Raw genomic sequence first — 23,048 nt, forward strand, 5'->3', positions numbered from 1 at the left:
ATGCTTTGCTTTTGAATATTTGAGACAGCAACAGATGTCTGCACTTGAAAAATGGATTTGATTTTTTTAAATTATTTTTATTTTTTGTTAAGTATTTTCCAATTACATGTAAAAAGTTAGCAATCATTTTTTTAAGTTTTAAGTTCCAAATTCTCTCCCTCCCTCCTGCCTCTTCCCCATCCTTGAGAAGCCAAGTAAGCTGATATTGATTACATATGTGAAGTCATGCAAAACATATTTCCATATTAGCCATGTTGCAAAAGAAAATACATACATAATAAAGCAATAAATATAAGTAAATTTTTAAAAAGGATGCTTTCATGGGCATTCAGAGTTCATCAGTTCTCTCTGGCCGTGCACAGTATTTTTCATCATGGGTCTTTTGGAATTGTCTTGGATCATTATCTTGATCAGAGTAGCCAAATCTTTCACATTTCATCATTGTACAATATTGCTGTTACAGTGTACAATGTTCTCCTGGTTCTGCTCACTTCACTTTACATGAGTTCATACAAGTTTTCATGTTTTTTTTTTAAATCATCCTGCTTGTCATTTCTTATAGCGTAATAGTATTCCATCACAATCATATATCACAAGTTGTTCAGCCATTTCCCAATTGGTGGACTTCTTCTTGACTTCCAATTCTTTGCCACCACAAAAAGAGCTGCTATAAATGTTTTTATTTGTATAGGTCCTTTTCTTTTTTCTTTGCTTTCTTCAAGATATAGACCTAGTAATGGTATTGCTGAGCCAAGGGATGTGTACAGTTTTACAGCCCTATGGGCATAGTTCCAAATTGTTCTCCAGAATGGTTGTACCAGTTTACAATTCCACCAGCAGTGCATCAGTGTCCCATTTTTTTTACATCTCCTCCAATATTTGTCATTTTCCTATTCTGTCATGTTAGACAATCCAATAGGCATGAGATAGCATCTCATTGCATTTGTATAATCAGTAATGATTTAGAGAATTTTTTCATGTGACTATTGATAACTTTGATCTCTTCTTCTGAAAACTGCCCATTCATATCTTCTGACCATTTGTCAAATGGGGAATGGCTCTTATTTTTTTTTAACAATTTGGCTCAGTTCCCCATATAATTGAGAAATAAGAACTTTATCAAAGAAATTTCCTATAAATCCCCCCCCAGTTTCCTGTTTTCCTTCTGATTTTAACTTCATTCGTTTTGTTTATGCAAAAATTTTCTGCCTAACTGCTTTCTAGTTTGCCCAGCAATTTTTGTCAAATGTTGAGTTCTTAGCCCAAAATCTTGAATCTTTGAGCTTATCAAACACTTAGATCACTAAGGTCATTTACTACTATGTATTATATACCTAATCTATTTCATTGATCTACCACTCTATTTCTTAGCCAGTATCAGATTGTTTTGATTACCACTTTGTAATATAGTTTGAAATCTTGAACTGCTAGGCTGCCTTCTTTAACATTTTTTTTATTGATTCCTTTGATATTCCTGACCTTTTTTGTTCTTCCAGATGAATTGTGTTACTATTTTTTCTAGTTCTATAAAATAATTCCTTGGTAGTTTGATTTGTATGGCATTGAATAAGTAAATTAACCTAGGTAGAATTGTCATTTTTATTATATTGGCTCAGTCTACCCATGAGCAATTAATATTTATCCAATTGTTTAGATCTGTCTTTATTCGTGTGAAAAATAAATTTTGTAATTGTGTTCATATAATCACTGGGTTTGTCTTGGCAGGGTAGACTTCTAAGTATTTTATACTATCTGTAGTTATTTTAAATGGAATTTCTCTTTGTATCTCTGACTGCTGGACTTTGTTGGTAACATACAGAATACTGATTATTGATGTGGGTTTATCTTATATCCTGCAACTTTGCTGAAGTTCTTAATTGTTTCAACCAGTTTTTTTTAGTTGATTCTCCCGGATTCTCTAAGGATACCATCATATCATCTGCAAAAAGTTGCCTATTCTAATTCCTTCAATTTCTTTTTCTTGTCTTATTGCTGGAATAGATTTCTAGTACAATATTGAATAATAGTTGTGATAATAGACATCCTTGCTTCACTCTTGATCTTATTAAGAATGCTTCAAGTTTATCCCCATTACAGATAATGCTTGCTCTTGATTTCAGATAGATACCACTTAGAATTTTAAGAAAGGCTCCATTGATTCCTATGATTTCTGGTGTTTTTAATACTAATGGGTGTTGTATTTTCTGCTTTTTTCTATGGAGTCATATGATTTTTGTTACTGTTTTTTTGTGGTCAATTATGCTGATAATTTTCCTAATATTGAACTAACCCTACCTTCCTTTTATAAATTCCACGTGGTAATAATGTATGATCTTTGTGATATATTGCTGTAATCTCATTGCTTCAGTTTAATTTTAAATGTTTGCATTGATATTCATTAAGGAAAATGGTCCATAGTTTTCTTTCTCTGTTTTTGCTCCCCTTGGTTTAGGTATCAAAACCATATTTTTGTCATAAAAGGAATTAGGTAAGATACCATCTTGCCCTATTTTTTCAAATAGTTTATATAATATTGGAATTAACTGTTTCTTAAATGTTTGGTAGAATGCACGTATGAATCCATCTGGCCCTGAGGATTTTTTTCTTAGGTAACTTATTAATGGCTTTTTCAATTTCTTTTACTTTTTCTTTTTTTTAACTATTTATTTATTTATTTATTTATTATTAGTTTTCAACATTCACTTCCATAAGCTTTTGAGTTTTAAATTTTCTCCTTTTCCTCTCCCCTCCTCCCCAAGATGGCATGCAATCTGATATAGGCTCTACTTATACATTCATATTAAGCATATTTTCACATTAGTCATGATGTAAAGAAAAATTAGAACTAATGGGAAGAACCACAAGAAAGAAGAAATAAAACAACAAAAGAAAAAGAGATCAAACAGTATGCTTCCATCAGCATTCAGATTCCATAGTTCTTTCTCTTAATGTGAATAGTTTTTTCCATCATGAGTCTTTTGGAGTTGTCTTAGATCTTTGTATTCCTGAGAAGAGATAAGACAACAAAATCAGTCATCGCACAGTGGGGCTGTTACTGTGTACAATGTTCTTCTGGTTCTGCTCACTTCACTCAGCATCGGTTCATATAAGTCTTTCCAGGTTTTTCTAAAGTCTACCTGCTCATCATTTCTTATAGGACAATAGTATTCCATTACACTGATATACCACAATTTGTTCAGCCATTCCCCAATTGATGGGCATCCCCTCAATCTCTAATTCTTTGCCACCACAAAAAAAAAAAAAGCTGCTCTTAAAATTTTTGTCCACGTGGGTCCTTTTCCCATTTTTATGATCTCTTTGGGATACAGACCTAGAAGTGGTATTGCTATGTCAAAGGTCATGCACAATTTTATAGTTATAGGCATAGTTTCAAATTGCTCTCCAGAATGGTTGGATCAGTTCACAATTCCACCAGTAATACATTAGTGTTCCAATTTTCCCACATCACCAACATTTATCATTTTCCTGTTCAATTTCTTTTTCTAAGATAGTGTTATTTAAGTATTCCATTTCCTCTTCTGTTAATCTGAGAAGTTTATATTTTTGTAAATATTCATCCATTTCACTTAGATTGTCAGTTTTACTGGCATATAATTGGGCAAAATGATCCCTAATAATTGCTTTAATTTCATCTTCATTGGTGATTCATTCACCTTTTTAATTCTTGATACTAGTAATTTGGTTTTCATCTTTTTTTTAAATTAAATTAACCAATGGTTTATTTATTTTATTATTTGTTTTTTCCCCTAAAACCAGCTCCTAGTTTTGTTTATTAGTTTGATGGCTTCTTGTTGTTGTTGTTTTTACTTTCAATTTTATTAATCTCTCCTTTGATTTTCAGGATTTCCATTTTGGTACCTAATTGGGGATTTAAAATTTTTTTCTAGTTTTTTTTAGCTGTATGCTCAATTCATTAATCTGCTTTTCTCTCTTTTATTGAAATAAACATTTAGAGATATAAAATTTCCCCTAAGTATTGCTTTGGCTGTTGGATTTGATTTTTGCAAACAACTCAAAAAAATTCAGAACTAAGATTATAATCATCCCACATATCCAATTGGTTATTACATCTTCTTGTTTTTTTTTCCTCCACAATCTCTTGGATATATCCCCTTTCTCCCCATTCATCTACTGTATATCAAGTACCCTGGTTCAGGTCCTACTCACTCTGCATATGGACTGTTTCCTCACTGATCTTCTTCCAGGTCTTTCTTCATGCATGTTTCATACAGCTGCCAAAGTGATTCTCCTAAACTCCAGGGGCTTTCCTACTTCTAGGATCAAGTATAAACTCCATTTGGCATTTGACACATTATTCCTTTTCATGCACTCTATGGTTCAGTCATCCTGGCTTACTTGCTGTTCTTCACACACAACTCTCCATTTCCCATTTCTGTGCCTTTGTACTATGCCCTATGCCTGGAAAACTCTCCCTCCCCACTTCTGCCTCTTAGAATCCCTGACCTTCCTTAAAGACTTAGCTCAAATGCCACCTTCTGTAGGATACCTTTTCTGGCCCCTCCCTTGGTTCTTCCCTCCTCCCCCAGGTGCTACTGCCTTTCCTTCTAAAGTTACTTTTCACATAGTCTATATTTATGTTCATATTATCCCCCCTATTAGAATATAAACTCCTTGAGGGCAGGGACTACCTTTGCCTTTTTTTGCATCCTTTGCATGTAGTACACTGCATGGCACATAATAATGCTTATTGACTAATTGATAAATGTACTATTATTTCTTTGTAAGAAATTAGGAATTTGAAGAATTCATCGAAACATGAGAAGACATAAGAATTGATACAAAGTGAAAGAAGAACTAGGAAGTCATATACATGAAGGCTATAACACCATAAGTGAAAAGAACCATAAAATGGACCTGGACGTTTTATAATTATAATGACCAATTTGGTCCAGAAAAGTGATGAGAAAATGCACTTTTCACTTCTTTTAATGGGGTATTACAGGCATGAAATTTTGCTTATGCTGTCAGACATTGTCAGTGTGTTCCTTAGTTTTACTTAACCTCTTTTTAAATCATTGTTACAAAGAAAGGTTCAATGGAGAGGGGAAAGGGAAAGAGCATATTTAAAAATGAATGTAGTGTAAAAATCAAAACTTTAAAACATTAATCTTCAAAAAAAATAAAAGCTAAAAAAGTAATAAGACTCATTTGCTTGTGTTGCTCTTAAATTGGCAATGAATGCAATCTTAGAAGAGGAGTTCTGCAACTACCCTGAATGATAGCAACATTACTGGAATAAGTACATGGCCTTCTGAGGTGACTACTTTGAAGAAGACAGTACTCACTGGAATGTGTAAGTTCTGACATATTTGTTTAGAAAGTAGCATCATTTGATAGTCCCAGGAATAAAAGACAATGAAATAACCTTTTTGGTACCATCCCTGTACCCATACAAATTTAGGTATGTAGCAGGTGGTAAGACATTCCAAGCTGGCACAAGTGGACTCTAGGCTGTCCCAGAGACATCTACAAGTATAGATGAGTATGAACTTGATATCTGCTCCTGGATCCATCAGGTAAGTGGAGACACATCAAGTCTATAGCCAACTAGCAGCCTTTTAATACAACTCTTCTGACTTAAATCTATGATCCTAAGAAGGATGTACCAATATATTCCCTAGGGGATCCTAGACTTTTGAAAATCTTAAAAATAATTTTGTTTGGTCTACATAATGGAGATATAATGCTGAGGGTTCTAAAGTTCAGTTTCAAAGCAAATTTCCATCCTCCTCAAACCATTGCATCACTCCTTCTAAGATTCCCAGGGCTCATCTGCTCTACAGTTGTCCACATATGTGGACACATTGATCCACAACTCAATGGAGCAGGCACCGACTAGCATATGGTCCTCCCGAGGGAGTCCTATCCCTCTCAGGCATTCTTCATTAAGAAAATGACCCTTTTCTGGCCCATTTAAGTTAAACTGAAGCTTTTTTTTTTTTGCTCAAAGAGCTGTGGGTTCTATGAATTGCATCTAGAGGCAATGATCCACTCATATAGTCAGATAAAATCTTATAGTTTTGTTGATCATATTGTTAACAATTTATTAATAACCATAATATATTCATATTGACTTTAAATGCAAGGGTTCCTCATTCTACTTCTTTGTAATTTTTCACTGGTTGATAATGTTTTGCCAGCATGGATGTTATCTCCCCAACTAGACTGTAAGCCCCCATATGTGTGCAGACACCATATGTGTGCATTCTTTAGTATCTTACCACAACAACTGATATGTTCATAGGCATAAATTCACAGCTAGAAGGTACCTTGGAGGTCATCTAGTCCAATGCCCTCATTTTTCAAAGGAGGAAACTGAGGCTCAGAGAAATAATATGGCTTTCCCTAGGCTTCACAGGTAGTAAGTGGAATAGCTAAGAATTGAACTCTCATTCTCTGACTCCAAATGCAGCATTCTTTCCTTTGTTTCATGCTGCCTTCAACTTTGCACACAGTAGGTACTTGAAGAATTCTTAAGAACTTACCTCTTTCTGGTTAATCTGAAAATGCTAAAAATTCTCTTCATTAAAGTTAGTAGAAAGCCTTTCCAGAATAAGTTTTCAGGGAACGTTCCTGTGAAAAACAGCAAACCGGATAAAAGTCCATTTCCACCTGGATGTTTCTGCCTTTCACAGCTTTGGGTTTTTTTTCTCCTTATCTAACAATCAGCACTCCCTGAGAAGGGAAAGCATACCTTCCAAGAGCATTGCCCATCACTTAAAGTATCAGCAGTGCTCTATAAACAAGAAATCATACAAAAAGCATGAGGCTTATCTTAAGTGATCTACATTTTTGGAAGCAGGTTTGACTGCTCAGTTACCTTAGATTATGTGGCTCACAGCTCAGGCTGGTGATCCAAATGACTTAGTGGGCCAAAAGGCATTCTGTTCTTGGGATCCTAGATCCAGCGTTGGAAAGGACCCCCTCCCAAAAAAAAGCATTGGGGCAGCTAGGTGGCGCAGTGGATAGAGCACCGGCCCTGAAGTCAGGAGGACCTGAGTTCAAATCCGACCTCAGACCAAAACACTTGACATGTACTAGCTGTATGACCTTGGGCAAGTCACTTAACCCCAACTGCCTTACCAAAAAAAAAAAAAAGGACCCCAAAGTTCATCTCGTACAAACCCCTCATTTCACTGAAAAGAAAACTGAGACCCAGGGAGGTTGAGTGAATTGCCAATAGAATGTAAGTTTCTTTGAGAGTGGGAAGACTGTCGTCATTTTCCACTTTATATCTCCAGTACCTTGCCAAGTGCCTAGCACTTAGTGGGCACTTGATAAAATATTTTTTGATTGAATGTCCAAGGGCAGAGAGGTAGCAAGCATCACAGGCAGGGTTTGAACCCAACTATTCTGACTCCAGTCAGTAATGCTCTTTCCACTGGACCATGCTACCTCAGTAAAATGTTTGGGCTCTATTCTTTTATATCTCAAGAAATTTTTGCCCCCCCCCCCAAAAAACAAGCATATTAATTTCAGTATAATTTCATTCTTTCTTTCTCAGGTCTGTCTTAACTATTTCGCACATTTTTTCCCTTGCACTTTCACCCAAGGAGAATTAAAGAGATGCTTTCCACGGACAAAGTGCTATATACTTCTCAACAATTTTTTTTTTGGGGGGTGTGAGGCAATCGGGATTAAGTGACTTGCCCAGAGTCACACAGCTAGTGAGTGTCTGAGGCCTGATTTGAACTCAGGTCCTCCTGACTCCAGGCCCAGTGCTCTATCCACTGCACCACCTAGCTGCCCCTAAATATGACTGCATTGGTCGGGAATCGAACCCAATCTCCCACATGGGAAGTGAGAATTCTACCACTGAACCACCAATGCCCATGAAACAATTTCAGTCAGGACATAACCATGGCGATTTTCAATAGACAAAAGATGGCATCAAATAAATTACAAGGTGGGGAGGGCACAAGGGTAAAGACAAAAACTTGATGGTTTTGTAAGCCTGATGATAAGGAATTATAGCTGTAGAGCTGCTAGGGACTTCAGCCACTAATCTAATCTCCCCATTTGACAGACAAAGAAACTGAGGTCATCTGTTTGGATTTTAGAGAGGCAGTAGAGCACAGGTGAATGAGTGTAGGATTCGGAGTCAAGAAACCTGGGTTCTACTCCTGGTCCTTATACTTATTAGATCCTGAACAAGTCACTTAATCTCGCCATATCTCAGTTTCTTCATATCTAAAATGGGATTAACACTTCACAAGGCTTTGAGAAACACACTTAAATGTGATAGGAAAAAGCACTGGCTCTAGAGTCTGTGGACCTGGGTTCCATCCCGCTTCTGATATTTATTACCGGTATGACCTTGGACAAGTCACTTAACTTCCCTAGGTCTCAGTTTCTTCATCAATAAAATGAGGGGTTTGAACAAGATGGCCTCTGAGAGTCTTTCCAACTCTAGATCTCTGGTGCTATTTATGAAAATGATCTACGACTTCCTGTTCTACTGTTTCTCTTCTCCAAGAAACAAGTAATTGCTGATATGATTCATTTTCAGAGCTGGGCAAAGTGATTTGCCATCCCTCACTTGGTGCATTCTACAACAATCCCTCCAAATCAGCATGCCAAGACACAGTAGCACTATTGCCTAAAAACCTCAGGGCCACGTTAGAGAAATCCAGACCTGCCCCCCATGGCCAGCTCGTTCTACAAGCAGACAGCTGCCTTTGTCCTAGGAGGCACTTCATCTTCACTCTTTTACAGGACCCAGAGCTGGAAGAAATCTCAAGAGATAAATCTGCAGGGCTTTTTAACCTGGGGTCCATGGATCAATTTCAAGGGGATTGGGTGAGTATCAGTGAACCTAGATGGGGAAAATTACTGAAATTTACCATTTCCTTCAATTATGAATTTTTAGAAAATTATTTTGAGAACAAGGCCCATAAGCTTCACCAGACTTTCAAAGGGGTCCCTGATACAAAAAAGGTTAAGAACCCTAACCTACACCAATCAATCAATCAATCAAAAACTATTAAGTATTTACTATGCCAGGAATTATGCTAGGAACTATGGATAACAAGAAAGGTAAAAGCAATGTCTGCCCACAAGGATCTCACATTCTTTTTTTTTCCCCTTAGGCAATTGGGGTTAAGTGACTGGCCCAGGGTCACACAGGTAGTAAGTGTCAAGTGTTTGGTCTGAGATCAGATTAGAACTCAGGTCCTCCTGACTTTCAGGGCTGGTGCTCTCTCCACTGTGCCACCTAGCTGCCCCTAAAAGTTCAGTCTCTCTTTTTTTTTTTAATTTTTTTTTTAAGTATTTTTAGGCAATTGGGGTTAAGTGACTTGCCCATGGTTACACAGCTAGTGTCAAGTGTTTGGTCTGAGGCCGGATTTGAACTCAGGTCCTCCTGACTTCAGGGCTGGTGCTCTATCCAATGAACCACCTAGCTGCCGCAGGACTTCACATTCTAACTGCGGTGACTAGGAATAAATAAGATATAAACAGAATAGATGATAGCAATCCCTGGAAGGTATGGGAGGACTAGGTAACGCCTCCGGCAGAAGGTGGGTCTTGAGCTGAGTCTTGAAAGGAGCTGGGGGGTAGGTGAAAAGAGGAGGCAAGAGGACAGATATTCCAGGCATGGTGGACAGCCAGTGCAAAGGCAAGGAAACCAGAGGAATATATTAAAGGAACTTCGAGTAAGCTAATGTAACTGGATCTTAGAGTTTGCAACAGAGAATCAGATACAAGAAAACTGGAAAGGTAGGATGGACTGGGTCATAAAGAGCTTTGAATCCAAACAGCAGTTTATAGGACCAAGGGGAGTAGGAGTTGGGCTACTTTAAATTGGGAATTTTTTTAAGTTCATATTTCATTATTCTCCCTCTTTAAAGTTACCAATTCTTGATTTTCCTATTCTGTTCTCTTATCCTTTGAAGCCATTATAATTATCCAAGACTGACACTAGAAGTGCAGAATACATTAGATTCAAGAGGCAGGCAGAACACTCAGAGCCTGAAAATAGTCCATAGAGAGGGAGGGAAATGGACTACCGAATCTTCCCAGGGAGGATGCTACTCTCGCAGACCTGCGTCACTGAAATGAAAAGTAGAATACAGGCTTACTCTTATTATTACCCCTGCATGTAACCTTGAGACCAGAGTTCTTGACTTTACGGAACAAATTCCCTGTGAAGTTTGGATTCAGTCAAAGGGCCACACTTGAGGATGTAGAGGGCCAAATGTGGCTTCAAGGATGCAGGTTCCCCACTCCTGCAATCTAGAAATTCTGCTCATCTCTGGATAAAGAAAAGCCAACTAGGTTCTCTGAGCCTTAAACACCAAATATCAACCCCTACCAAGGCACAAAAGAACTAGAACCTAAAATGAATTGGTAATTTCATTAATGATGTGTGATACACCATTAGTCAGTAATAATGATGATGATGCTAGCCTGTATTTATATGACTCTCTGAGTTTTACAAAGTACTTCATAAATATTATCTCATTTAATCCTCATAACAACTCTGAGAGGAGGTGCTATTATTTTTAATTAATTTATTTTAATTTATCAACAATCACTTCCATAAACTTTTGAGTTTTAAATTTTTTTCCCTCTCTCTCCCCTCTCCCTTCCCAAGACGGTGCACAATCTGATATATGCTATACATATACATTCCTATTAAACATATTTTCACATTAATCATGTTGTAAGTAAGAATTAGAACCAATAGGAGGAACCACAAGAAAGAGAAAACAAAACACAACAGAAGAAAAAAAACTAGCAAATAGTATGCTTCGATCTGCATTCAAACTCCATAGTTCTTTCTTTGGATGTAGAGAGCATTTTCCATCATGAGACCTTTGGAGATGTCTTAGATCCTTGCATTGCTGAGAAGAGCTAAGTCTCTCAACGTTAGTCATTGCACAACATGGCTGTTACTGTGTACAACATTCTCCTGGTTCTGCTCACTTCACTCAGCATCAGTCCATGCAAGTCTTTCCAGGTTTTTCTGAAATCCACTTCCTCATCATTTCTTATAGCAAAATAGTATTTTATCAGGGCAGCTAGGTGGCACAGTGGATAGAGCACTGGCCCTGAAGTCGGGAGGACCTGAGTTCAAATCCGGTCTCAGACCAAACACTTGACACTTAACTAGCTATGTGACCGTGGGCAAGTCACTTAACCCCAATTGCCTTAAAAAAAATAGTATTTTATCACAATCATATGCTGCAACTTGTTCAATTGTACATACCCTTTGACCCAGCAATAGCACTTCTAGAGCTGTATCCAAAAGAGATCATAAAAATGGGAAGAGGAGATACTATTATTATCCCCCTTTCACAGATGAGAAAATTGAGGCAAACAAAGGTTATTTGACTTGTCCAAAGTAACACAGATGATAAGCGTCCAGAGCAGGATTTGAATTCCTGACTACAGGTTCAGTGCTCTATCCAATACACTACCTAACCTCTCTCTTCTTTAATACATCTGTCCCATGCTGCCCCTCACTATGGCTTCACCTGCTCCCAGTTAATTCACTTAGTTTTAGTTTCACTGCGCTGGGCCTAAGCTGTCTTTTCAGTGAGTACATGAGTGAAAACTGACCTAGCCCACTGTAGCTATTTTTTCCAAAAACATTCTTTTTTTTAAATTATAAACTTAACAGACATCAACAAACACGAAAAATTTCCACATATGGAGGACATAAAAAGACAAAAAATATTTAGAGCTGTGAATCTCTATTACTTAAGGCTTATTTTTTTTAAGAATATGTTAAATTTAACCCAGCAGACTTTGTTCTGCTTGTCTGTGTCTCCTTCTGAACCCTCTTCTGCTCTCTTCTGTGTATGGTTTAAATATTTCATTGATACTCTTTTTTTTTTTCCTTTTCAAAATCTCTATCATTACATTTCCCAATTCCTCATAATTCCCCTTCCCCTAATAAAAGCTGTCCTCTATAACAGGTATAGTCAAGCAAAACAAGGCTGAAATTCTATGTCTCAGTGTTCTGCATCTGGTGTCCATCCCCTCTCTGCTAAGAGGGATGTCCGGATGGCCTCAGACCTTGCTTCACCTCCCATTCAACCATCCACCCAAGGCATCTTGCCATTTGCTCTGCTGCACTTGAGTAATCCCTTCCCCTGAGAACAGTAATCAAATCAATACTGCCATTGTTTCTGTAAAAAGCATGGCAATCTGCTTCCCTAGGGATCAACTCGCCATCCCTACAACTCCCCAGACCAAAATTCCCTTACCTTGATCACTATTCCCTTATAAGTATGGTCTCCCTATAAGCTCCTTAAGAGTAGAGATTGCTGGGGTAGCTAGGTGGTGCAGTGGATAGAGCACCAGGTCTAGCACCAGGAGGACCTGAGTTCAAATCCAGTCTCAGACCAGACACTTAACACTTACTAGCTGTGTGACTCTGGGCAAGTCACTTAACCCCAGTTGCCTAAAAACAAACAAAAAAAAGAATAGAGAGTATTTCATTCTTGGTATTTGTATCCTCAGCACCTAATACAGTTCCTGTCACAAAGTAAGAGTTTAATGAATGCCTATTCATTCTCCACATAGCTACTAAATTCATATTCCTTTTTTTTTTTTGACTAGGCAATGGGGTTAAATGACTTGCCCAAGGTCATACAACTAGTAAGTGTTATGTGTCTGAGGCCAGATTCGAACTCAGGTCCTCCTGAATCCAGGGCTGATGCTCTATCCACTGCGCCACCTAGCTGCCCCGTAAATTCATATTCCTAAAACAGAAATCTGACCACAACCCTCCTTCCACTCAAAAGTTTTCAACGTCTCCCTATTGCCTCTACATACAAAATTCTAAAATTTGAAACCCATTATAATCTGGCTCCCACCTACCTTTCCAGCCTTATTCTATACTACCTCCATTCATACTATTCATTCCAGGCAAACTGACCTACTTGCCATTTCCCATACATGATATTTTTATCTCCCACTTCTTGACCTTTTCCCAAGTGGTCCCCAAAGCCTAGAATATATTTTCTTCTTACCTACACCCGTTGGGATCCCTGGTTTTCTTTGAGACACGATTCAGGTGGCAGGATGCCTTAATTTGGCATTCATGAACTTTTTTTAAAAAATATTTTGATAGATTGCTTGCTGTCTTGGGAAAGGGGAGGGAAGGGAGGTAGGGAGAAAAATTTGGAATTCAAAATTTCACAAAAATGAATGTTGAAAACTATCTTTACATGTAACTGGAAAAAATAAAATACCATTAAGGAAAAACTATTTTGATAACTATATTTCAGTATAATTTGTTTCATGTGTAATCCTATGTATTATATATACATATATACATATATATATACACATATAAACATTCTGAGGAGTAGATAGGCTTTGTTAAACTGTTAAAGGGGTAAAGACATAAAAAAAGATTATAAGCCCTGCTTTACATAGAGGTCTTTCCCAATGTCCCTATTCACTCAGTTTATTAGCTGTCCCTCAGTCTTGAAGTTACTTTGCATTAATCTGTATATGCACACATGTGTATACATGTTGTGTCCTCCCAGTAGAGTGAACTCTCCTTAAAGCCAGGGTCTGTTTCTGTTTTGCTTTTGTATTCTTATCACCTAGTACAGGGCCTTGCACATAAGTACTTAATAAATGTTTGTTGATTGAGGCACACACTCATGCTCATTTTTCTTCTACTGTTGTAGCATAATATAATCAGACAAGATAGCAGGAAAAGCTTGCTTTTGTTAGCCCCAGATGGTATAATGTGAAAGCCTTGGAAAGAACAAACCTATGTAAATGTTTATTCACCTGCACCTGTAAGTGAACACCCACAGATGATCAGCACTGTGCTGGTTCTGTGGGGGGACTACTAGGGTGGCCCCATTTTCAGAGTAATAATAGAGATGTCCAATTAACCTGAATAAAGTAAATTGGTCAAGGACATGAGGAGAGAAGATGAACATCACCCAGAGGCTTCACACATAATAACACCACCCCCCCCCCCCAAAAAATGAAGGAAGAAAATGAGGTAGGGACCCAGAAGTTTAGTCTCAGATGGAAAAATACATATTGGGGCTTTGAAATTCAAGACAAATTTAGGGGGGTTGATTCAAAATGAGACCAGCACTCTTCTTGAACACCACATACTAAAGTACCTGGGGCTCTAGTTAAAAGAAGGCTCTTGCAATGGCCTGCAGGGTAACAGCACCCGGTCAAACAGTAATTGGAGGATTTAGGTCTAAGTGACCCAGGAAAAGAGAGGTCAGGGTTCTCTATTTAATGGATATCAAAACTGGAAAATTAAAGTAGATACTTGAGGGGGAAGGAAGAAGAAGAAAAGAATTTGGCAAAAAACATGACAAAGCCCAGGAAGACATCTCCATCTCAACTCTGTTTTTAGAATACCAGCCTCTGAAAACTAGTTTAACTGGAAATCTGCCTGCTGTGGAGAGAGCTCTGATTAGCAGAGTTGGACTTGTTAAAAAGCCTAAAATAGAATCTTGGACCATTTTACCTACTGTTAAAAACATCTCTCTATTTTTCTTTCCTTCTAAAGATTTACACCAGCCCAGTTCTGCTAGCTTTTAAAGTAAGATGGCCCTTCCCAACTTATGTTGTCTTCTCCCATCTTCCAGCCATTTTTCTTAGAGAATGCATCCTTTGGTTAACTGACAATTTGAGCTTCCTAAAAGACATATATAAGCATTTCACACACACACACCCCATTCAATAAACTCCAATGGATCTAGGATCACATATAAAATCTGCTTGGCACTTCAAGGCTTTTAAAATCTGGCCCCTTTCTGCCTTTCCTGTGTTCTTATTACTTACTCCCCTCAACATGCTCTATTATTCAGTGACACTTCCTTGCTGTTCCTCAAATAAGAAACTCTATCCTCCTCTGGACATTTTCACTGGCTGGAATTCTTGAAATTCCAGCAAATTCCAGCAATTTCCCACTGCCTAGAATTCTCTCCCTCCTCATCTCCACCTCTTGGCTTCCCTGGCTTCCTCAAGCCTCAGTTAAAATCCCACCTTCAACAAGAAGTCTTTCCTGATCTCTCTTAACGCTAGTGCCTTTTCCCTGCTGATTATCTCTAATTCATCCTGCACATATTTTACTTGTACAAAGTTTTCAAATGTTGCCTCCCACATTAGACTTTGAACTCATTGAAATCAGGGACTGTTTTGGGGTTTTTTACCTTTCTTTTTATCCCCAAATCTTAACTGTGTAGGTGTTTAATAAATGCTTGTTGAGTTAATAAATGCTTGTGAAAGATGTTGAAATTTTAAACAAAATCCTGTCAAACAGACTACAATGATTTAGTCAAGTTATTAATTATTACCAAGTAGGATTTATAAAGGAGATTCATCATTCAACAATAGAAAAACAACATAGTTGATCATTTATAATCAAAACATCCAATGCCACATGATCATCTCAATAGATACAGAAAAAGCCTTTGACAAAATACTTTTCATGCTAAAAACCACATCAAACATATAATCGTGGGACATTTTCTAATATCATAAAAAATCTATCAAAACCCAAAAGCAAACACCATATACAATAGGGATACAGTAGAACCTTCCGCAATAAGTATGAGAGTAAAGCAAGGATGCCTACTCTCTTCCACTGTTAGTTGATAAAGTTCTGGAAATGCTAGCAACAGCAATGAGAAGAGAGAAAGAAATTCAAGGCTTAAATATAGGTAAGGAGAAAAAAAACTATTCCTATTTATCTTATATGAGTTTGGCACCCAAGATATATAAACAATTAATAAATATACACATAAGACTAATGGTCATTCGTCAATAGATAAGTGGTCAAAAGATATGAACAAACAGTTCTCAAAATAACTACAATTATTCACAACCACAAGAAAGACTGCTTCAAATCACTAATAATAAGATAAATACAAATCAAAACAATCCTATGGTTTCACGTCATAGTCTATAAATTTGCAAAATAACAAAAAATAGCAAAGTCAATGTTAGATGGTTGTAGAACGATAGGCACACTAATATATTGTTGGTAGAGTACTGTACAACCATTTTGGAAAGTAGTTTGGAATTATGCAAATAAAGTGACTAAAATGTCTGAGCCGTTTGAACCAGAGGCTTCTTTACTGGGTTTATACCTTAAGGAAGCCATCAATAAGATGAAAATCCCCATACACACAAAAATATTTATAGTAGCATTTTTTGCAATACCAAAGAATTGGAAATAGAGGTACCCATCAAATGGATAATGGCTAAACAAATTATGGTAAATGAATGTGATGGAACATTATTGTTTTGTAAGAAATAATTTATGTGATATCTACAGAGAAGCAAGGAAAGACCTAAATGACTCACTGCAGAGTAAAGTAAGCAGAATCCAGAGAACAACATACACAATGAATACATTGATGTAAATGGAAAGAATGACTACACACCAAAAAAAATCAAAAGTGAATATAACAAAATTATAAAAAATCAAGCAGGACTTTAATGAAGAGATATGAGACAATGATCCCTTTGTGGAGGTGAGAGGTCCATAGGTATTACACACTGCACAATTTTTTGGACTTTTTCAGTGTATCTATCAGTTGTGCTCATTTTTTTTCCTCTCTAAAAAATACTATTGTTAGAATAACCTCTGGGAAGGAGAAGGGAAGAGACATTTAGGATGACTATGAAGATAATAAAAAAAACCACAAAATATCAATAAAAACTTATTTTAAAAAAAAACAAAAATATTTTGATAACTATTTCAATAAAATTGGGTTCCTTAGTAAAAAATAAAAAGAAAGAAGTTGGTGGGTTATAGTGTTATTATTTTGTGCATATGTGTGTGTTTTTATTTATCTCCTATGTAGTCAAATATCCTACCTCATTATTTGTTTATAGAGCAGGGATTGTTGTTACTGTAATCCCCATACCTAGCAAAATGCTAGTACATAGACAGTGCTTAATAAATGTTTACTGATTTATATATATTTGTTTTATTGGAATATAAGCCCCTTGAGGGCAGGAACAATTTAATTTTTGTCTATACTTTCCCTGCTCCTAGAATAGTGCTTAGAATATAATATGCTCTTAATAAATGTTTATTGATTAATCCATCATGGATAGGTCACTTATCTCCTCTGAGCCTCAATTTCCTCATCTGTACCATACACTTTTCATTCCACTCTACTTGATCTAGTTGCTATAGCCCCAAACTCAGCATTCCATCGCTGGTCTTTGTACTTTGCATAGTATTTCCTTTGTGCCTGGAATGCCCTTCCTTTTTACTTCCACCTCTTACAATCTTGCCTTCAACTCAGGGGTCATCTGATATTGGAAGCCTTTTCTGATTCCCCTAGCCCTTAGTATACTCTTCCTCCTCAAATTATCATGTATATACTTGTACATGTTGTAAATTCCCAATAGAACATAAGTTTCTTGAGAGTAGGTACCAGGACTAAGTATCTCAAGAGAGGCTAGGTCAGATTTCTTTTAATGGACAATGGACATCTGGACTCGAAAATTAAAGTCAGGAGTTTGGAAGGAGGGAAGAGGGAAAGGTATCTAGCACACAGAAGACCCTTAGTAAATGGTTGTTGGATTGGATTACTATGGTACTATTATCATTGTTTTTATTGATACCTTTTTACATTTGTATAGTGTTTCACCATTTACCAAGCATTTTCACATGGTCTTAATTGATCCTTACAACCTAATAACCATACTACCAGACCCATAGGGTGGTTTTGAGGAAAGCACTCTGTAAATCTTAAGACATGATAAAAATGTGGATTTTTGTTACAGTTTCCCCAAAGCAAGTTGATCAAGAAGAATAAAAACATTCTTACCTTGATTATCCAAAGGTCATGGTTATTAATAGTCCTAGTAGTATGATATTTAATGCTCTTGACTCAATCACTAGGTTCTCTGGTATCTGATATTCAAGAGGCATTTCTGTTAACCCTTTCATGTAGGAGTTCTTCACGTCTTTTGGATCATGAACCCCTCTAGGTAGTCTAATGAAGCCCAAGGACCCCTTCTAAGAATTGTTTTTAAATATGTAAAATAAAGTACACAGAATTACAGAGGAAACCATAGTTATTGAAAAAATAGTTACCAAGGTATTAAAAAAAAAAGTTCACAGAGCCTAGGTCAAGAACTCCTGCTTAAAGCTATGTCTCTGTATTCAAACAGAAAATACCAATGCATGTTTTCTTCTGTCTTGCCTAATTCCCTTATATGCGAGGCTCTAGAAATGGATTAATTTACCTAATTGCCTTCATCACTAAAAAATAGGACTTTGGCTTCTGTGATGTACCCTTTAAACCCCTAGTTTTAAAATCTCAGAATTGGTTCTTGAAGTGGATTTAGTTAAGTCTTTCAGGTGATATAAATTAGACCATGTCACTCTGCCCCTCAAGCATATTGGGTTTCCTGTTGTGTCCCCTCTCCCAAAATAAAATACAAATTTCTCAACTTGTTTAAAGTCTTTATAGGACTCTAGTCTATTTTCCCAGATTTATTTAATACGAACACATTCTATGCCCCATTGTAACTGCCCCCTAACCTGTGATTTGATCCCAGAACTCAGCATTCCATCTCCAGATTTCAGGACTTTGCATGGACTACATTCTATGTCTAGAATTCACCTCCTACTCACCTCCACTTTTGAGAATTCCCAGCTTCCTGTAAGTCTCAGTTCATGAGCCAACTCCCAAAGTAAATCTTTCCTGATTCCCTTAATTTTTGGTGGTTTCTCCCCCTCCCTCTTCAAATAATTGTGTATATACTTATTTGTTTATATGTTTTTGCTCCTGCCCAATAAGCTGATGGGGACAGGGAGTATTTTTCATTTTGTAATTGTATACCCTAGCCCTAGCACAGTGCTTTGGGACAGTCAACTAATAAACGTTTGTTGGAAAGGATTGTCTAGTATTATTGTTGCCACCATTATTTTACTTTCAGTGGAGGAAGCTGATAAGGATACCCCAGAACAATTGATGCCTATATACTCCCTCCCTAGGAACAAGAGGCAAGAAGGTATTAGGATCTTAAAGGAAGTATTAGATTTTTCAATGAAGCTTGATAATATTAGGAGGTAGCTTATTTATTCCATTAAGAGCTGTGAAAAAGTTCCTCAGATAAGCATGAAAGAATTAGAAGGACTAGCAATTGGTTGGATGAAGGCTCAGTCACACTTCTAGAACCATTTTAAAAAGCAAAGATGTCCTCACCAGGCAGGGAGTCGGCCTTGAAGAGTGAAACCCCAGTCAGCAGAGAAAAGAGTTAGCTATCGATTTAAGTGAGAATCAGTCTTGCAAGTGTAAGTCTAGCTGGGGAAATGAGTGGGTCTGAGAAGCCCAGCTGAGCAATCTAACCAGGAAAAATACACTGTACCTGAAGGGCATCAGCATGAAAACACCACAGGAAGAGAAACGACATTGGAGTCCTTCATTGTAGATGCATGAGTCAACTTGGTCACATGAGTTCTCTATGGCAGCTTCTCTACCAGTGTACTCTAGGCATGGACCTACTCTTCCCATTTAAGTTGTTTGCTTTTATGAGTAATTGTACCCCAGGTTTATGGGAGTAACATCTTAATAGATTTTTCTTAATATCTTTTGTTTTAACATTGCCCGGTTTCCCCTGTATTCTCTCTCCCAGAAAATGACCCTTTATAATAAAAATTTTTAAAGAAAAAAATAAAAAGAGGAAGAGAAAAAAATTCAACAAAACCAATGGATACATTCAAAAATCTTACATTATATGCAATGTTGCCAAGATTGGTGGCTCATGCTTCTAAGCTCTGATACTAGTCTGGCTGGGGTTGGTGGACTGCTTCAGCTCAGGAGTTCTGTGTTATAGCAGGCCTAAGTCTACTATGTACGCATACTAAGGACACCAGTATGGTCAGCTTGAAGGATGTGGAAGATGAGGGGGGAACCAGATTGCCTAAAGAAGGTCAAACCGGCCCACTGAGAAATGGACCAGAGCAAAGCTTCTGTGCTGATCAATAGTGGGAATAAAGCCCACAAGTGGTACTGTACTTCTAGCCAGGATGAGATAAGGAGACCTAGCATCAAAATTAAAAATTAAATTTAAATTTTTTAATGAATTAAAAAAAAAAACTTTATACAATGTTCCATGCCCTTAGACAGCCCCCTCAACTCACCTCTGCAAAGGAGTAGGGGAGGTTTCTTCTCATATCTCTTCTTTCAGGCCAAGATCATTCCTTTTTTTTTTTTTTTTGACTTCTTAATGAGGCAATCGGGGTTAAGTGACTTGCCCAGGGTCACACAGCTAGTAAGTATCAAACCTCTGTCTGAGGTCAAATTTGAACTCAATTCCTCCTGACTCTAAGGCCAGAGCTCTATCCACTGCCCCTCAAGATTATTCTTTATAATTTCACAACATTCATTTTCAGTTGTTTTGTAGTGGTTGTTTTTTTTCCACTTACACTGTTGTAATCATGGTGCATATTAACTTCCTGGCTCTGCTTACTTCATTTTGCATCAGCTCATGTAAGTCTTTCCATGCTTTTCTTTATTTATCATCTTCATTGTTTCTTAAAGCAGAGTTTACATGCATATACCAAAAAAAAAAAAAAAAGCTCCATTACCTTCATATATCAAAATTTATTTAGCCATTCTAGGGGAAATGTTCTGTAGCTACTGTTCTTTCTATGCCATCTCACTAAATGCCTTTGCTTTGAACTAATTGTATCTGCTGGCTCTTAAAGACAAATGAACTCACTGGCTGAGGCTTATGAGTTATAGTTTTTGGAATGCTGATCCAAAGCGTACTTTGAACATTTGCACCCTGGGGAGCCAACCTACAAACAGAGAGTGTCCAAGTGGAAGGCAGCTCAGAGGAAAAGCTACATATTGATGACAGTAATACCACCCTATTTTTGTAGAGGGATTTATCATTGGATTGGAAATGCACTTAGTAAGCATTAGTAGGTGCTGAGCACTGTGCTACAGACTGAGATGACAAATAGAAAATTTAGACAGCCCCTGATGTCAACAAGCTTGCACTTTGATTGAGGGAGACATCACACAAAGGAGGGTTCAATTCATGAACAGAACTAAAGGTCAGTTGGTACTTGGGTTCTGGCAGACAAAGTTAGCAGTGCAGATGGCAAGACCTCAAGGGCCTTGTGAAGTAATCATTTGCAAAGAATTTTAACATAATTTCAGTTGATCCTTACAACAACCCTGTGGGATAGGTATCATTATTTCTGGGCTCAAAGATATGTGAATTATCCAAGATCATAAAATAGGTAAATAGTAGAACCGGGACTTGCAACCAATTCTTCTGACTCCTAATTTAGTGGTCCTTCACCCATACTATCAGGATGCCATTCATCCCAGGTTATGCCCTAACCAAGGCATCTAGATATATCAGATGATATGCCTTTTCTGAATTATAAAAATTCACCCTTATAATCTTTCTAGTTATAAAAGAACACCTTCTAGAACTACCTGCAATTCTGGAAGGCAGGAAAGAAGGCCATCACTTCATCCCTCTTCCCAAATTCTCTATCTGAATCCGTCTGTTCTCAGACTATCTAGAGAAACATGCCCACTGGAACCGGCAGTCTCCATAGCTCTTGCTTCCAACTGTGTTTCTAAGGTACTTTCTGAGTCATATGGGAAGTTGCTAGAGCAGAGATAAGGAAGGAATTTAACCCAACTCCTCCACAGCCAATCCAATCCCCCCAACCAAGATGGTACCAATCATGCGAGATAACTAAAAGGAAAATACTCTCCTTCCTGCATGAACCTATGAAGCTCTTCCCTCGAAAAATTCCTATGATTTTTTCATTAATTAAAATTTCACTGCTAGAGGTGCTAAGAACATAGATCTTGAGCTCGAAGATATCTCAGGCTCTATCTAGTCTGATGCCTTCATTTTACAAATGAGGCAACTGAGACTCATCGAGGCTAAATGACCTGTCCGAAGTCAAACAGGTAATAAGCATCAGAGGCAGGCTTTGAACCCATATCATCCGTCTCTAGAGCCAGTAATTTTTCCACTGTACACTGCTGCCTTCTCAAACCCCAGGACAAGGAATTTGGCTCCATATCCCCAAGATCAAGGAACTCAGGAGAATAAGCCAACTGGAAACTGACACCTCAACTTGATGAAGTTGGGAAGGACTTTGGGATCTGACCTGTCAACTTTTCTAGCACCTGAGAGCAATCTATTTTGCTCCTTGAGTCTGAAGGGTGAGAAAAATCTAAGAGTGAGAATCTTCAACGATCTCACGCTTTTATCCTCTTCAGTTCCCACAATTGTTTGGGTCACTTAATCACACAACACTCTGGGTCTTGGGCACAAAAGAAGTCAATAGAGTTGTGGCACCCTTTGTTTTTGGAGTTCTGACAAATCTAGGAAGATTGATAATGTGCATGACATATACGACATATAATACATATTATACATACGCACAATATGCCTTGTAGGATTTTTGTAACTTTTCTATATTATTCTATCACAGTAAAACCTATCACGCCTTCCTTGTGCTATCAGGTGACTTGAATTTTAGTCATCATGTCTTAGTACAGTTTTAAGCTAAAAACTAGGTCAAACTGTTGACCTGGGTTCAAGTTTCACCTTTGACACATACTACTTATGAAACTGGACAAGTCACTTTACCTCTTGGTGCCACCAGATGACTCTTTAAACTATAAATGGCTTTAAACTGCACTAAGACTTTTGGGACACCCTGTATATAGGTGCTTTAAGCTTTGCAAGCACTTTACATACATCATCTCACAACAATCCTTTAAGTTAAGTGCTGCTGCTATTATTATCCTCATTTCACCAATGAGAAAACTGATACTAAGAGATGTCAAGGGATTTACACAGTATTCACAGCTAGAATTACTTAGTCCATCATAATTTTTACACATCTGGAATCATAATGGGTATTAAATATTTTAAATAATTGTTGGTTAATTGTTGTACACTTTTACATATTAAATATTACATATATAATCTTTTTGTATTAGTCTTTAACATGGACCTGGGATTATCACCTATTTAAGCTCCAAATACTTAAA

The 23,048-nt window shown here is 37.3% G+C and overlaps 1 long non-coding RNA gene and 1 other non-coding gene across 2 annotated transcripts; both read right to left on the reverse strand.

Annotated features, from left to right (window-relative positions):
- Positions 1–2,966: 2,966 nt before the first annotated feature.
- LOC114025724 lies at positions 2,967–6,620 on the reverse strand. The gene is made up of 3 exons (XR_003567064.1): positions 6,528–6,620; positions 4,189–4,295; positions 2,967–3,005 (listed from the first exon to the last, which is right to left on the reverse strand). It is a non-coding gene; the product is annotated as an uncharacterized LOC114025724 (long non-coding RNA).
- Positions 6,621–7,802: 1,182 nt separating this feature from the next.
- On the reverse strand, positions 7,803–7,872 carry TRNAG-CCC. Its single transcript has one exon. It is a non-coding gene; the product is annotated as a tRNA-Gly (tRNA).
- Positions 7,873–23,048: the final 15,176 nt, after the last annotated feature.

Source organism: Vombatus ursinus, unplaced genomic scaffold (genome assembly GCF_900497805.2).
Source record: "Vombatus ursinus unplaced genomic scaffold, bare-nosed wombat genome assembly UNPS02014832.1, whole genome shotgun sequence".
NCBI classification, from domain to species: domain Eukaryota; kingdom Metazoa; phylum Chordata; class Mammalia; order Diprotodontia; family Vombatidae; genus Vombatus; species Vombatus ursinus.